Source organism: Homarus americanus, unplaced genomic scaffold, assembly GCF_018991925.1.
Source record: "Homarus americanus isolate GMGI-L3 unplaced genomic scaffold, GMGI_Hamer_2.0 scaffold42643, whole genome shotgun sequence".
Lineage (NCBI taxonomy): Eukaryota > Metazoa > Arthropoda > Malacostraca > Decapoda > Nephropidae > Homarus > Homarus americanus.
In genome coordinates, this window is record NW_024747582.1 from 2,623,445 (window position 1) to 2,641,914 (window position 18,470).

General features: G+C 43.2%; 1 long non-coding RNA gene across 1 annotated transcript; it reads left to right on the forward strand.

Annotated features, from left to right (window-relative positions):
* The first annotated feature begins 11,344 nt into the window (after nucleotides 1–11,344).
* On the forward strand, nucleotides 11,345–16,479 carry LOC121879679. The gene is made up of 2 exons (XR_006091391.1): nucleotides 11,345–12,209; nucleotides 16,374–16,479. It is a non-coding gene; the product is annotated as an uncharacterized LOC121879679 (long non-coding RNA).
* The last annotated feature ends 1,991 nt before the right edge of the window (nucleotides 16,480–18,470 follow it).

The window sequence follows — 18,470 nt, forward strand, 5'->3', positions numbered from 1 at the left end:
TTAGGTTAGGTTAGTGTTTGGTTAGGTTAGACTGAAAAATGAAAATACTTAAAGAAAGAAAGAGAGAGAGAGAGAGACGAATAAAACATTTGAAAGAAAACGATAATAAATAAGGGAACAACAAAACCACTGATAATTCCCACTTGTTGAGGAGATAAAGGGAGGCAATATATATATTCTCACCATAATTATATCCTTAAGTTATGGTTATTTTGACCGTGTGAGAGAGAGAGAGAGAGAGAGAGTTTATTAATTTTATTATTATTATTAGTAGTAGTATTTGTATTATTATTATTATTATTATTATTATTATTATTATTATTATTATTATTATTATTATACACGCCACATTACCTTACACATTTGGTAAAGAATTTCCCTTGTGGTCACGGTCAAATAGTTCTCAAAGGTCAACCTGGGTGTATAGGAGAAAGAGAGAGAGAGAGAGTGAGTTATCTTAGGTAGGTGTTGGTTGAGGCATTTTAACAGGTTTTGCCATTTTTAAGATGTATCTTGTATGTTAATTAAGTGATTTAACGGTGTGTTAATCACACACACACACACACACACACATTTTCACCCTCACACAAACATCCACTGCTCTCTCGCTCACACACATCACCCAGTAGGGGTCAATTGCCTTGTTCAGGGTATTTCCTCTTGACCTTTCCAGTATCCACAACCATGGAGCAAGAACAAGCTAAACCACATGTCAACACGTCAATTGTACCTAAAAAAAATATGAAGAAGATGATGATGATGATGATAATAATAATAATAATAAAATACTGCTTCTAGTACTACTACTGCTATTACTGCTATTATTTTTTCTTTTTTGTTGTTTTCTCCAGCCTACTACTACTACTACCATCACTACTACTACACCTAATAATAATAATAATAATAATAATAATAATAATAATAATAATAATAATAATAATAATAATAATAATAATAATATTAATAATAATAATAATAATAATAATAATAATAATAGCAAATTTCAGAGCTATTTTCATAACTACGGTCGTGTACAAGGGCTGCTATTTTTTTATGTTTTTAATAATTCTTGAGATTATTTACAACACTATACCAAATTTAACACCTCTATCATGTTTTTAATTAGGGGGAGGGGGTAGGGACAACGTAACCTAACCTAACCAACGTAACCTAACCAACGTAACCTAACCAACGTAACCTAACCTAACCAACGTAACCTAACCAACGTAACCTAACCTAACCAACCTAACCTAACCAACGTAACCTAACCAACCTAACCTAACCAACGTAACCTAACCTAACCAACGTAACCTAACCAACGTAACCTAACCTAACCAACGTAACCTAACCAACGTAACCTAACCAACGTAACCTAACCTAACCAACGTAACCTAACCAACGTAACCTAACCTAACCAACGTAACCTAACCAACGTAACCTAACCTAACCAACGTAACCTAACCTAACCAACCTAACCTAACTAACCTAATCTAACCAACCTAAAAAAATCCACCTTTGAGTCATTTCAGGGATACAGTTTCATCTCTGTATTAAATCTTTATCTTGAAAACCGTAACTTTGCAAACATCTAGACAAACAAACACTTTGGTCTTATATAATGAACTTAAGAGTCTTCCGTCAGGCAAATAAAATGAGTATAATTTTATGTAAATATGTCAAGTACGTTAACATTATTGGAACGGGTTAATAGCCTCTCTACCACACGTTCTTACCTTCCTAGAACGACTCTATTTAATTACAAAAATGTCGAATTACTCTGTCAGATGATAGGAACGAGACAGACACCTCTTTATACAACAGTTAAGCTCTAAAGTCTTCATCTAGCCACTAAGTTAAACCAGAATTTAAAGATGATGTAAAACGCTGCCGCCACATTGTTGGAACAGGCCAAGGACCTCACCTCACTTTGTAATAAATAAACTCCCAGTCTTCTATTACTCAGCCAAGAAGACCAGAATCTATCATAAACAGGTAATTTAAGTTAAAAGATACGTTTATCTAGTTATAAATCATCAACTTGGAGGGTTGATTTGACAGCTGATCTATCTATCCCTTATGTACTCGAGTTGGATTCTTAGAAGTACGTACGATAACTTTTCCCTACAGTAAGACATAACTCCTGGCTGACGTACGATAACTTTTCCCTACAGTAAGACATAACTCCTGGCTGACGTATGATAACTTTTCCCTACAGTAAGACATAACACCTGGCGGACGTACGATAACTTTTCCCTACAGTAAGACATAACACCTGGCGGACGGACGATAACTTTTCCCTACAGTAAGAAATAACACCTGGCTGACGTACGATAACTTTTCCCTACAGTAAGACATAACACCTGGCGGACGTACGATAACTTTTCCCTACAGTAAGAAATAACACCTGGCGGACGTACGATAACTTTTCCCTACAGTAAGAAATAACACCTGGCGGACGTACGATAACTCTTCTCTAGCTGATGTACGATAACTTTTCCCTCCAGTAAGATAATTCCTGAACTATATCACTGATCATCCAAGTAGACTGAAGGCCTTAGAACTAACAACCCTTCAGACAAGACACAATGGGACAGATCTAACTCAAACATTCATAATCCTGGAAGTGATGAAAAACATGAACCCGGGACATGTCATTGAGATGTCCTGCACCACCAACATGAGGGGCCATAACTACAAGCTGGCCAAGTTAACACGTAGAACAAATATAAGGAAATATTCTACACTGGCCTCCTCCCTAGAGCGTTTAGACTACCAAAACCTAACTTAAAACACCCACTACACTGTGTTATTGACGTGTAGAGGTGAATAGTGATGATAATGGTCGGAAAATGCCACATTCCCACCTATACAGTAAGAGAGTTGTGGAATATTTAGGGGAACTGTGGATAAAAATTGGTTGAAAATATTATATGATTTTTTTTTTCCTTTTCAGAAACTGTACTGTGTTTGAGGTATCTGTCGGTGTGTCGGTGTGTGAGTATTACTAGTGTTTGAATTATTATTATTGTTAGTAGTAGTAGTAGTAGTAGTAGTAGTAGTAGTAGTAGCAGTAGTAGTAGTAGTAGTACCTGGAGACATCAATCCAGCATAAAATTAATTAATATTAAACGTAAATAAAATAAAAATAATAATAATAAAAATATCCCTCCCTGACATTTTTTCTTATCGTTAAACATTACTGACATAAATATTTTAATACCTCATGAAATACGTTCCTAAAAAAATATATATATTCAAAAATGATTTAGTCACGTCTCTCTTTTGTTATGGTCGGTGATCTGTCATGTTCAGTCGCTCGGGGGATTAACATACCACCCCAACCAGCTTATGGAAATACCTGGTCTGCTTAACCTGTCTGTCTGCTTAACCTGTCTGTCTGCTTAACCTGTCTGTCTGCTTAACCTGTCTGTCTGTTTAACCTGTCTGTCTGCTTAACCTGTCTGTCTGTTTATCCTTGTCTGTCTGTTTATCTTTGTCTGTCTGCCTGTTAGTGTGTTTATTTGAAATTATTGTTGATTTTGTTGTTCCTTTTCTTCACGTTGTTGTTTTTTTGGTGTTCAACTCCTTTTCTCTCCTCTTCTTTCCCTATCTCTCTTCTATCATCTTCGTCTTTCTCCTTTCTTCTTCCTTCCCTTCATCCTCCTCCTCTTTCTTTCTCCCATTTCGATTTCGTATCATCTCTCCTATTCTCCTTTCCTTTCCCTCCACTTTCCTTCCCTTCCCTCCTCCCCTCCTCTTCTCTTTCTTTTCCATCCTCTCAATTTTCCCTCCCTTTGCTCTTCCCCTTCCCTTCCATCTTCTCCATCTTTCCCTCCCCTTCCGCCTTTCCTTCCCTTCTCTCCATTTTCCCTCTCCGTCTTCTTCCCTTCCATCTTTCCCTCCCTTCCCCCCTTCCCCTTCCTCTTCCCCCCCTTACCATCAATCACTCGACAATCTTCCCCACACAATAATTATATATAAAAAATCAAAGCAACAATTACTGCCAGCGTAACAATACCAGCGACACTTCCGGTAATACAGTCGTTAAATTAGACCCCGAGAAATGACAAAAATCACATCAATAATCATTAAATTGTTTCCTTTTAAGGTTTCTGGCCTCAGGTCCGTGTGAATATTTCTCAGGAAGGCAATGTTTACCTCGGCATTATTCAGTGGGACTCGGAACCTCCTCCCCTCACTCCTTTGCGTGTTCCCTTACACAGAGCGTTTGTGTTCGATCTTTCATCTTCAATTCCGACTAAAAAGACACATTTGCGCTTGGCTGCTCTAGAGATTGAAGACGATGAGAATGTTATCTTACGGATTATCACTTGTAGTAAAGGATTTGAATATGCTAATGTCTCCCGTCGACGTTCTTATTTGCATAATTTTACCAAGTTGAGATTCCTGCACGACTACGTTTCTCTCTCTCCCTAGTCCCTACAACTTGTTACCTAACTGAGTACCTTTGTGTCAGAGGCGTTGGTCTATCTCAAACACACATCATTAATTAACCTACACCAACCTACCTGTCTGATACCGTTAACCATTCAACCGTCTATCTTGAATATACGGTAAATATCACATATATGGTAGAAAGCCAATGACGTCTTTCGATATCCATCCGCCAAATATTTTCATTATCGTTTATTTACTCATTTCTATCGTTTTACTATACTTGATGGCTATACATATTGTTTATAACGATCATATTATAATATTTCTAAGGTGATATAAAGTTATATTCGTGTATAATATTGTATACGATGGATAAACAGAAGCTAGTTTGATCACATGAAGATTGGCCTCCCTATAGAACATATTACCTGCTAATTAAACACCCTAACGCTACCTGTGGGGTTAGGTTAGGTTAATGTTAGGTCAGGTTAAGTTATGTTACGTTAGGTTGAATTATATTTGATTAGGGTAGATTAGGTTAAGTTGAAGCGGGATAGGTTAGGTTGGGTTAGGTCAGGTTAAGTTATATTAGTTTAGATTATAATTGGTTAGGGTAGATTAGGTTATATCAAGTTAGGTTAGGTTAATGTTAGGTCAGGTTAAGTTATATTAGGTTAGATTATAATTGGTTAGGGTAGATTAGGTTATATCAGGTTAGGTTAGGTTAATGTTAGGTCAGCTTTACCTAGGATGGGTGAAATAAAGTAAGGGGTGGTAATCTTCATGTGGTCCTGCCGAGTTGTGGTCAGGGTAGGGATGTAAAATGGCCACCAACACACTCCGTCCACGTTACCTGTGTCCGGTAGTTCCCTCACTCACGCCTGGTAAAACACCTCCTTTATGTGGGGGGAGGGAGGGTGGAGGTGGGGGGGAGTGCAAATTAGAGAGGGGGAGGGGGAGAAGGTAGATTATGGTGAGGAGGGTACAGGTAGATTAGGGTGAGGGGGAGGAGGGTACAGGTAGATTGGGGGGAGGAGGGTACAAGTAGATTAGGTTGGGGGATAGTAGGGGAGGGGAGGAGGTAGCAGCGACACACCGTTATGGACTGTGTGGGGTGAGTGGGGCTTGGAGGGTGTGGGGAGGGGTTGAAGGGGCCCCGGGTGGTTGGAGGACCATAGAGTGGTGTTGGAGGGGCCTGGGGAGGGGTTGGAGGGGTCTGGGGAGGGTTGGAGGGACCATAGAGTGGTGTTGGAGGGGCCTGGGAGGGGTCTGGGGAGGGGTTGGAGGGCCTGGGGGGTGGTTGGAGGGACCGGGGTGGTGTTGGAGGACCAGGGAGGGGGTTGGAGGGGCCTGGGGAGGGGTTGGAGGGTTGGGGGCCCTGGGGAGGTGGTTGGAGGGCCTGGGGGAGTGGTTGGAGGGGACCAGAGTGGTGTTGGAGGGCCTGGGGAGGGGTTAGAGGGGCCTGGGGGGTTGGAGGGGCCCTGGGGAGTGGGGGGCCCAGGGGAGTGTTGGAGGACCATAGAGTGGTGTTGGAGGGGGCCTGGGGGAGGGTTGGATGGGCCTGGGGTGGGGTTGAGGGGGCCTGGGGGAGTGGTTGGAGGGACCATGGAGGTGGGGATGGAGGGCCTGGGGGAGGGCCTGGGGGGTTGGAGGGACCATAGGGAGGGATGGAGGGCCTGGGGAGGGGTTGGAGGGGCCTGGGGAGGGATGGAGGGGCCTGGGGAGAGGGTTGGAGGGGGCCTGGGGGAGATCTTGGGGTGTTTTAGGAGGGAGGGATGGAGGGGCCTGGGGTGGTGTTGGAGGGACCAGGGAGGGGATGGAGGGCCTGGGGAGGGGTTGGAGGGCTGGGGGGATCTTAGGGTGTTTTGGGGAGATAGGAGGGATGGAGGATGGAGTGGGGAGGGTGGAGGGGCCTGGGGAGATCTGGAGATGGAGGTGAGGTGGTGTTGGAGTGACCATAGGGAGGGATGGAGGGCCTGGGGAGGGTTGGAGGGGCCTGGGGGAGATCTTGGAGGGGCCTGTTTAGGAGGGGGAGGGATGGAGGGCCTGGGGAGGGGGAGGGGCCATGGGCCTGGGGTGGGGGAGGGAGGGGATGGAGGGGCCTGGGGAGTGTTGGAGGGGTTTTAGGAGGGAGGGATGGAGGGCCTGGGGAGGGGTTGAAGGGGCCTGGGGGTGTTGGATGGGCCTGGGGTGGGGAGGGGCCTCAGGGAGGGTTGGAGACCATGGGTGGTGTTGGAGGGACCATGGGAGGGATGGAGGTCCTGGGGAGGGGTTGGAGGGGCCTGGGGAGATCTTGGGGGTTTTAGGAGGGGGGATGGAGGGCCTGGGGTGTGTTGGGTGTAGGGAGGGATGGGGAGGGGGTTGGAGCCTGGTGGTGTTGGAGGGACCATAGGGAGGATGGAGGGCCTGGGGAGATCTTGGGTGTTTTGGGAGGGATGGAGGGCTGGGAGGGTTGAAGGGCCTGGGGTGTGGATGGGCCTGGGGTGGGGTTGGGGCCATGGGGAGGGATGGGTTGGAGGACCATAGGGGAGGGGATGGATCTGGGGAGGGTTGGAGGGCCTGGGGAGATCTTAGGGGTGTTTTAGGAGGGGGAGGGATGGAGGGCCTGGGGTGGTGTTGGAGGGACCATAGGGAGGGATGGAGGGCCTGGGGAGGGGTTGGAGGGGCTGGGAGATCTTAGGGTGTTTTAGGAGGGAGGATGGGGGGCCTGGGGTGGTGTTGGAGGGACCACGGGGGGAGGATGGGGAGGGGGGAGGGCCTGGGGGAGATCTTAGGGTGTTTTAGGAGGGAGGGATGGGGGCTGGGAGGTGGGTTGGAGGGACCATAGGAGGGATGGACTGGGGAGGGGGGTAGGAGGAGGATGGGAGGGGCCTGGGGTGGTGTTGGAGGACCTGGGAGGGATGGAGGGCTAGGGGGAGAGGGTGTTTTAGGAGGAGGATGGAGGGGCCTGGGAAGTGGGGTGTTTGGAGGGACCTGGGGAGAGGTGGAGGGCCTGGGAGGGCTGGAGGGAGGCTGGGGAGATCTGGGGAGGGGGCCTGGGGTGGTGTTGGAGGACCATAGGAGGGATGGAGGGGATGGAGGGGCTGGGGCAGGGTGTTGGGGAGGGTTAGGGATGGAGGGCCTGGGGAGGTTGGAGGGCCTGGGGAGGGTTGGAGGGCCTGGGGTGGTGTTGGAGGACCGTAGGGAGGGATGGAGGGCCTGGGGAGTCTTAGGGTGTTTTTAGGAGGGATAGGGGCCTGGGAAGGGGTTGAAGGGGCCTGGGGTGTTGGATGGGCCTGGGGTGGGGTTGAGGGGGCCTGGGGAGTGGTTGGAGGGACCATAGGGTGGTGTTGGAGGGACCATAGGGAGGGGATGGAGGGGCCTGGGGAGGGTTTGGAGGGGCCCTGGGGGAAATCTTAGTGTGTTTTAGGAGGGAGGGGTTGGTCGTGGTGTGACGGTGAACAGGTTGGCCAGCAGACCCCGTAATACAGAGATGATGACATACTTCAACTTTAATTGGCAAAAAGATGGCTCCGTCCGTTTGCCAGATCGTCGACATCCCGTGATGACAGAGTAGACAGTCATGTTCTGGACGTGTCACAGACTGGTGCACATCACAGACTGGTGCACACGCAAGAACAAAAAAAAACAATAAAAAAATCAATAGGGCCATGGATTTCGTTTTCTTGTCCACAAATAATATAAAACACTTCACTTATATCTGGGAGTTTTCGTTCGCCTGTACACGTAAGGAAGGAACTACAGTAGCGATAATTGCAGGGTTCAGTACCAAGGTGGAGGGAGTTTACTGCCCCCAATTTGTAATACGCTATCAAGTTTAGGGCGACATACAAAAACAGGTTTTCTAATGAGGTAAGCATGTTTAAAATTTGTATGCTCTCTCTCTCTCTCTCTCTCTCTCTCTCTCTCTCTCTCTCTCTCTCTCTCTCTCTCTCTCTCTCTCACAGAAAATGGAGCACTGAGTTTATGTCAGTAATCCTCTTATAGAAAATGGACCACTAGGGGTAACACAAGTAGTCTCCATCTTCACTGGTCGGCCTGTCAGCTTCTTGGGTGGTCGGTCATTTCTCTGTTACACCATTGACTGTTGCTGGGTCGGTGGTCCGGACAATAGAGGCCTAACACAAAGGTGCAAGTGTTGCTATTGTCTCATCTGTATACCTCTCCCCAGATAGTACCGACTCCTGCAGGTACTTATGGCCTACTTGTGCTGTACTGGGAAGTCAAAGCGGTAAATACAGGGCCGGATTAAGACCCTTAGAGGCCCTAAGCACTTAAAAGATTTTGGTGCCCCCCCACCCCCATATATATGTAATTCAAAATATAAACAATAATAACCATAAAATAAAATGTTATTTTTCGAAATTAAACAAAATTTACAGTAAGATGGAAAATAATGTTTATTTTTGTATACGTCCACTTTATTTATGGTTGAAAAGTTTTCTCCTACTTTTTTTAATTGAAAGTCTTTGATCAGATCCTCAAAACTAGTCTTATGTAACACATCTTCTTCTATACTTAGTAGAGATAAGGCATCCAGCCTGCCTTGTTGCATAGTTGTTCTGATGGGATTTTTAATATACTTCAATTTAGAAAATGAACTCTCAGCTGAGCAATGTGTGACCATTAATGTTAAAGATATACGAAAGCTAATATCAACATTTGGAAAGGCACACTCAATATTGTCTTCTACAATCATTTTATAAAGTTCAGCATGACTGAATCTTGTTTTTACATTTTTTGTTGCACTGAACTTATGGCGCACATATAAGTGAAACTGTTGAAGCTCAGCTGAGAAATGAGTGTTGAAATCCTCTAGGTAAGCATCAATCAGCTTATGACAGCACTGAGAATACCTTTCAATTTCAGTAGATGATGAAGTGGCATTATGTGGCACATCACTTAGAAAAGAAAACCTCTCTGCTATTTCTTTATATATCTCTCCTCTTCTTCTCATCTCAGTTTCAAGTTTGTCAATAATTGTGTAAAAGGTGGTGATACGAAATTTATCCCTGTCATTCAGATATACTCCTGGTGCACCTCCGCCATTGGGTACCTTCTTTCTGATACGGTTGTGAGTTTGAGCTGCCTTGTAATCAACATCTGGTAGCATATCCTTTGTAACTGCTTCATATCTTTCAAATTTATCTCGTGAAGTGCACAGTTGGTCAGCTAATGCTCCATACAGATCTGCACATGTTTTTAAGTTCACATCCTCATTTTGTAGAACTTGGCTTACTCTATGAAAATTTTGTAAAATCTCATTCCAAAAATTCAACATAAAATGAATTCTAGCTCTTGCATATTATTTGCTTCTCTTCCAGTGTCTCCCTTTTGTGACTGGTCTTCGGCTATACATTCTAACGCTTCTAAAATTTTAAGGAAAGATTTCAAAATTATATATATATGTATGTATTTTTTTCAGTTAATGTGTGGGCCTCTTCCCTTGATGCCCTAAGATCGTGCTTATTTTGCTTAATGGTTAATCCAGCCCTGGGTAAATATTACAAACGAATCTTGTGGGTGGACATGTTGGAAGAGGTATGGCTTCGCTGTCAAACAATAACATTAATATTACGGGTATAAAGTTATCCTAGTAAAGAAAAATTAAATAATTTGTCATATACATTATTGTCTTCACATATATCAGCAAGTTGGCTGTACTGGAAGCTCCTCCGTTCATGACGACGCACAGAGATCGGGTTCGAGCCATTGATATTTAATACCATGTAAATAATCCATGTTAGGGGAAGACAATGATAACTATGACTTGTTGCAGGGGACCAGTGTTGACAGGTGCAGGGAAATTATCTTTTTTTTAGGGGATAAATGACCGTTATGGGGAAAAAGGGAAGAAAATGGTCATGTCGTCTTGTCGTTTACTTGTACATAAGTTTACCGTATATAAAGTACACTATTTGTTGTCATGTTATTGGCTGCCATAACAAATATACCCGCTGACTTTAACGTAAATATTAACACTTGTGAATACATGTTTCTGCTTTCATATATATAACAAAATACTGTTCAAGTATGTTGGTAACGTGAACGATACGTCTTCGCACTTAATAATTTAATACATAAGGGTGAGCCAACGTGTTAAAATAACATATTAGTGTTAACAAGAGCCTGGCATCTCCTTCCCTCCTCCCTTGGGTTCATTGGTTCAATCTTTGTGGTTCGGTTGGCTCCAAAGTAGACATCGACTTTGAGTGTTATTAATTTGTTTCCAGCAGTGCAGTGAATAGGTGATGAACTCAGTGCTCTCGCCTCCACCCCGACCTAACAAGACTTGATATTTGTGTAACTTGTGGGTGTATACTTCAAGACGAACTATGGCGGGAGTGATGCCTTACTCCAATGGCTCAACACATCAAGCGGCAGGTTAGTGGGAGGATTCATAAGACGTAGATGGTGGGCAGCTGCGGGTGTTGTTGGAGAGAATTACGAACTACGGATATAGAGAGATACGACGGAGAGGAGAAAGAGGGAGGTGTTGAGCTAGGGAGGGAGGTGTTAACCTAACCTAACCTTAACTGACCGTGGATGCCTTGTAATTGGCCTAAAGGCTTGTTTATTGTAAGGCGTTTTAAGAAGCACCGTTAGCTAACGCGCTAGCTTTCCCGGACTGTCATTAAAAATTACGACATTGTAATGCGTCTTGGGAATAACCGTTGTACAACAGTCTTCAGAAAACAATACAATTAGGAGAACTGTTTTTTAGACACACGGAAAGAAATAGTGGAGGAAATATATAGAAAATTATGGAAAGAAAGACACACACACACACACATACAATATCACACATTAAATTGTATATGATCAATAATACCTAGCAACGTGAAAATGTTAAACCCAAGCTCACCCCCCATCTAGTTATTATATGTCTTATTTGTATCACTTATGTTACTTGTATATTATTTGTAATTCGAAACCCATTCCCCAAATATGTAACTGTATATTCTCAGCCTTCTGGCTGCCAAGCTCTTTCAATAAACCGTTAATTATTATTATTATTATTAACCTGGGCATGCTACCCTAACGCGCCCCGGGGGTTTAGTTAGCTGCGTTGTCAACAGATGGTGTTGATCAGAGCTCAGTGGCTCTCATTTTTATCAGTAAAGCTAGACGCTTTCCCGTCCTTCTTATTATAGTCTTTGATCGAGTGTCATGCGCACAAATCAAAAGCAGCGTCTGCGTATAAGGAATAGCTAACGCGTTAGCTATTCAGTGCATCGAAAACGCCTTACAATAACCGCCTTAAAGTATGTATGGTAATGATTGGTAGTTTCGTAGTTCTTTGTAAATTATCATATAAATATTTTTAATACATGAGCTTAGTTCATGGGGATATATTTATACATAAGAATAATGGAAATTAGTTTGTTTACAACTTAACTACCATGAACAGTCATCACGATAGTTTGGTCTGCTTGAGGTGCCGAATCACGTATTATTTTTTGATGTAAAACATCGTATTTAGCGTCTAATTAATTGAATAAATGCATATATAATAGTCTAATATTAATAAATCTTTATATAATATACTGGTAATAAAATCTAATTTGATTTTAGTGAGATTTAAGGAATTAATACTGATTTATTATCAAACGCTGGCAACCCGTGAGTGAGGAGACGAGTCGACGGGTTAATGTTGAACCACCTGTTGTGAGAGGAGGACGTGGCCGGTGCTGTGTCCTGTGACCTAAACGTGGATTATCTTGTCGACAGTTTGAACAGCCGCCCAGAGGTGCTCCTATCTTTAGCTAAATCAGTGAGGAACTATTTATCCAGGTTTGGAAAATGTGTAGGTAAGTGGAGTATATGTATCGTGGTGTGAAAGCAGGGGTTCTCAACCAGGGGGGAATTCAGGTTTTCAGGGGGGGAATGTATATGTACTAATGTGGAAAAAATAAAGGATTTTCAGTATTATGCATATTATTTGGAATGCACTTTTTGAGGCAGACAATCTTGGAAAGGAAGGGGAATGACATTCTGACATATAGTGAAAGGGGTGCATGGGGCAAACAAGGTTGAGAACCACTGTGTTAAAGGCTATACAGTATAATGGTGATATATGCTCCGCTCTTTATTTTACCAATACGTTATATAGTGATATATCTCTTGGCTCAGTGTTTATAGTAAACAGTGTTGTCTGGTAATAGTGGTCTCTGGCACAGGTCACTGGTCGGGGGGTGGGGAAATGTAAAAAATAATAATAATTCCTAGTAAATAAAATTTTAATAAGAAAATGAAAATAAAATAATAAATTTATAATGATAAAAATAATATCAGTAACACTAATAATAAAGAAAAAAAATAAAAATAAAAATAAAGATCAAAAGTGTTTAACAATATATGTATGTTGTTGTCAATAGTAAGAGAAACAATTGAGACCCTGCTATTGTTTGTAAATGAGGCAGAAAGTCAGTTCAGCAACCAGGGACTTAGTCAAAAAATTTTGTGATGCTATATAGCAGCAGGGTCTACCATTAGACAACACCTTACGCTTCCAATATCTTCCCAGGCGGTAGTACCTCCCTGTTTGATAGCTGCTTACTACACTGCAAAAACAGGACTGTCATGGCCAGCATTTATGGTTGTGGGGAAGGTCTGTGATAGGGTGAATCAAGAGGCACTAAAACAATGAGTAGGAGGAAAGCCTGACCCAATGCCTTGTGTTTTGAAATGTGGGGCCATACCATAAATTTTGTTGAAGTTATGATATTCAGCGTAGTGTCTGCGTTCTTGTGCCTTAATGAGACAGGCCAGTTGATACCCCACACCTCTTCCCTCATCCCATTGTAATTCCCCTTGTAATATTTGCTCCTTGGCCTGGCCTTATATTGAACTAGGTAACAGTTAAATCTGAAAGACAGCACTATATGGTAACTGGGGCAAAATGTTCCAGTTTGGCCACCATTCCCTCCTCGTTTGTTATGATGAGGTCTAGTGGCTTGGGTGTTTGCTTCCCTCTGTAATGTGTCGGGCCTCTAACATTTTGAACAGAAAATTTTCTCTGAGTTTCTACAAAAAGAGTAGCAGGGTTATTCAAGTCATTTGGGGTGAACTCGTTTCTCCAGTTGATGTCGCCATAGTTAAAGTCCCCCATGATAAGTAGGTGGCTAGGGTTGAGCATCGCCGCATTGTCTATTAAGGCTCTTAAGTTCCTTTGATTTAGTGGGTCACAGTTTGGGGATCTGTAGATACACCCGACATTGGCCGACAATAAGTAAGTCCCCTCCCTTTAGTTTAATTTGACACCACTTGGACTCTTCAAAAACATCCTCTCCCTGTACCCTCGCCTGGCTGGCTCTAAGGTCTTGCCTAGCATAGATAACCACACCCCTCTTGCAAGTTTCTTAAGAAAGGCTCGTAAATGAGTCATCCAGCAATACTGAACTTATTCCTCTGGGTCGATTCTCCTGTTGTTGTACAACAGTTCTACAACTCCGACAGTATCTGGTTGGTGTACCTTCCGTAGTGTTTCAAACTCCTCTCTCTTATCAAGGGACGTGTTAGTATTAGTGTACAGTACATGACATTCAAACCAGAATTATTTCTCTGTAACGTCTCTGCTCTTAGTAGTAACACCCCCGCCCCCCCCCCATTCACAGAAGCTGCAGCATTTACAAAGTACACTGTATTTTGCAGGGTGTGGGTAGAAATGTCATTGTTTACAAGGCTCTCGCCCCCTGAATATAACCCATGTACACCCGTCCCTGTTCCTCCTCGACTCTTCCCTTCTCTGCTTCAAGTCCTGCAGGAGCTTCCTGTGCTGTTCCCTCTGCATTACTGTGCGATCTGGGTGAATGAATACACTCCGAGATGCCTTGCTAAGTTTTTTGCCTGCCAAATAACCTCCCATTTCTTCTCCTCACTCAATAGTGTGATCCTGAGGGGCAAGGCTTATCCCCCTGCTTTTGTCCCAGCCTCCTCACATACTGAGGGGTTGATGGCATCTTCAGAACCTCTGTACAAATATTCTTAAACTGCATCTTATCATGTGTTATCTTACTCTGTTTCCTCCGCTTGGCTCTCAGGGACTCCAAAACCTACTACATTATTCCTGTGCTGGAAACGTTCCCGTTGTTCCTCCTCTCCCCTCACAGTAGGTTCATTAATTTTCATTTCTTCGACACACTTCTTCAGAGTCCCTAGCTGCTGTAGAACTTGTTCTGATCCTGCAGTACTCTCCTCCACCTCCTGTAGCCCTGCTAATACCTCAGCATAACTCCTCTTAGCAACCACCTCCATTCTGTGGGCTACTTCCTCAGTCTTAGCAAGGACCTCTGTCCCAATTTGTTCTAGTTTGGCAGCCAGCAAGGCTCCAGCTTCATCTATTTTCGTCCCTAGGGAACTCGTGCCCCAATCGCCTCTTTCACCTTGACTGTGCAGTCAGGGCAATACCAGCAACAGCCTTCCTGCTTTACGGCAGTTAGCATCTTCCTAAACGTTGCATTGGTCAGGCCTGTATCCTCCATATCCGTCATCCCCCGCAGTAATCACATATCATCATTTTCTTCATGGTTGTTGTTGTTGTTGTGGTGGGGGGTTACAGACTTTGTATAGATCTACACCTATTTAAAAATAAAGAGAAACAAACAGTACTGTACTAAGCTGCCCTCTGCCTCCCCTGTTGCCTTTACACTGGTCTTCTGTTTTCTTCTCTTTTTTTTCTTCAGTTCACTGAGGCATTTGTCGGTATTTATGTGCTATCTCTATGTTCACTGCATTTTGCTATGATTAACGGATTTTATATACTCGCTCATTCCTTTAGAAACACAGAAAAATAAAATAAAACTTTCTTTGGGCCTTTTAGGATAGCTATCACTGTGTACACTGCAGCTCCCTGTGAATGGTGTATTGTAGGCACAGTTTCAGTCCATGAGAAAGCACACAAACAAAATAAAATTTAAAGTCTCTGTGGCACCTATAACACGACTTGGTGCCTTTCCAGCTTGCTTGCCAGTTTGTATTCACTTTAAGCTATTTACAACCTCTTCTGCGGTCACTGATGACACTATGAACTGAATTAACTAAAGGCACAGTACTGCACTCCCTGGTTGGCCTTTATCACAGCCGTGACCACAACTCCGTCAAAAAATTAAATAAAAGCTTTGTCACATGGCAATGATTTTGTGGTTGTAGGCGTCTTGACCTGGGCTGTATCTCCAACTCGGTGGACATTGAGTTTTCAAAAATACAATCGCGTCTAGCATTAAATATCCTACATCGATTTACACTTTCACATCACTAAGACGATCTTGATGGTCTTATGTAATCACTGTCCAATTTTTGCCGCTCAACAGCGAAGGCCCGAATGCCGAACACGCTTTGTTACAGAGACGCAATACGACCCGACCCACGCCTAACTCCCTCACCTCACCCACAGTTTCCTTATGGCCGGAGGACCACAGCATTATTGTAATGACTGCCTAGTGCCACTGACTGTGAGACACTTGCTGGTGACTTGGGGAGTTGTTTTCTGGCTGAGTGCCGCAGGTGGATGGCTCCTCCATCTGAAAGGTGCTCACAGAGAGAAGTTCAGCACCTGATGGTGGACTTTTTAAAATTTTATTTGTAATGGAGGTACTGTACTTAATCGCTTATGATCTTTAAATGAATATGGGATTTTATATTTTAATTTTGATATTTAAACTTAATAGGGTTTTATTTTACAGTATTTATATCATAGTTTAAAATTATGAGTTTCATTTTTGGCATTAAATGGCCACAGGCTGCAATGCTAGATACTTTACCCCATCAGTCACTCTGCTTAGTACACTATATATTAGTTAAGAGCTGCATATTGGTGCCATCTTTTACTGATATGGTAGAGAAGACTAATATGCTGGAGTTTGATTAACTCTATATAGGAACAACTTTTCCAGACTTTTACAAATTGAAAATTGTTGCTTTAAGTTTGTATGTCCTTTATGACCTGACACTGGTGTATATACTATTCAACACAGTGGTGTGGTGGCTCACTGGCAAGGTGACCTTTGTGGATGACGGAGGCCTCGGCTTCGACTGAAGACGTGTTGAACTGGACGAGTCAGAGGCAGTATTTTAAATGGTTCGTAAGTGATATTTATGTTTTACCTTAAATATTTCCCCTCTATTGTTACAGGTGAGAGAGATTACCTGGGTGTTGGTACAGGTGAGAGAGATTACCTGGGTGTTGGTACAGGTGAGAGAGATTACCTGGGTGTTGGTACAGGTGAGAGAGATTACCTGGGTGTTGGTACAGGTGAGAGAGATTACCTGGGTGTTGGTACAGGTGAGAGAGATTACCTGGGTGTTGGTACAGGTGAGAGAGATTACCTGGGTGTTGGTACAGGTGAGAGAGATTACCTGGGTGTTGGTACAGGTGAGAGAGATTACCTGGGTTGGTACAGGTGAGAGAGATTACCTGGGTGTTGGTACAGGTGAGAGAGATTACCTGGGTGTTGGTACAGGTGAGAGAGATTACCTGGGTGTTGGTACAGGTGAGAGAGATTACCTGGGTGTTGGTACAGGTGAGAGAGATTACCTGGGTGTTGGTACAGGTGAGAGAGATTACCTGGGTGTTGGTACAGGTGAGAGAGATTACCTGGGTGAGTTAGATACAAATATTACAAGAATTTTTTCCTTAAGGTCGATTGATACAAGATATTTAAAGTTGAAGCTTATTATTGGTATTAATGGGTAAAAGTGAGGGTAGTCAGGCCAGGGTAAGGCAGAGACTGAGATGGATGAACGAAATAACTGTAGTTGTGGTCCCCAGAGAGATGCATCACCTGGCAGGGCTGTAGTTGCCGACTCTTAGACATGATGGTTCCTTTATTAAACTGCTCCTAGTTTCTGTCTGGTTGTCTGAAACACAAAATGACAGGGTCAGTCTCTCTATCGGTCATTAATTGTTATAAAACTTCAGATAATACAGGAGTCTTTTTGTCATCTCTGTCTATGTAGAGTACAAATTGGCCACAAGTTTAAGGTCAGCTGTGTTTAATACTGTATTTGTGACCCCTGTTGTGATGCCACTGACCTAGCATGGAGTGAATGTTGGGTCAATAGACAAATTATAGAACAGGAAATGAGTTTATCAAGAGGTCAAGGTCATTGTCGAAGGTCAATATTTGTGGCATGTTAAATGTAATGCGTGTGATGATAATAATAATAATAATATTTGTTCAGTAAAATTGGCATCTAGTTTTAGAGTTGGATAATGTTTATAAATTATGCAGTTGGGAGTGTTTTATGGTGTAGTGCAGCCAGTGTCTTGTGGTGTATGGGAGGGAGGGAGTGTGATGTGGTGTATCTATCACAAGCAATATACTGTATTGACTCACTAATATTTCTTGGTGAGGAAATAGCATTAGATAGCAGCATCCACTCATAGTGTCCTACAAGTAATGGGAAACAGCAGGAGTTTGATGGTGAAGGAGTAAAGGTCTCAGTATAGTGAGTGATGAAACTGGCAGTGAAGTATTGGATAGATGGTCCAGTGGAATAGACAAATTGGGAGAATGGGACAGTGTGTGGTAGAAGGAAGGTTGAGATGGAGACTGGACTAGAAGTGAGAGGGAAGGAACATCCAGCAAGCAGTGGTGTATGCGAAGGAGTGGATAACATGGCGGTGATTTATTGGGTAAAGACGTGTTGGTGGTGAATGATGTTGACAAGTGAGGCAACAGAAGTAAACCATGACTTGTTGTGGGTGATACTAGTCCACCAGGTAGTGTGAATAATGAGTGAGGGTGTATGAAGAAAGAGTTATTTGTTGTGGGTGATACTAGTCCACCAGGTAGTGTGAATAATGAGTGAGGGTGTATGAAGAAAGAGTTATTTGTTGTGGGTGATACTAGTCCACCAGGTAGTGTGAATAATGACTGAGGGTGTATGAAGAAAGAGTTATTTGTTGTGGGTGATACTAGTCCACCAGGTAGTGTGAATAATGACTGAGGGTGTATGAAGAAAGAGTTATTTGTTGTGGGTGATACTAGTCCACCAGGTAGTGTGAATAATGACTGAGGGTGTATGAAGAAAGAGTTATTTGTTGTGGGTGATACTAGTCCACCAGGTAG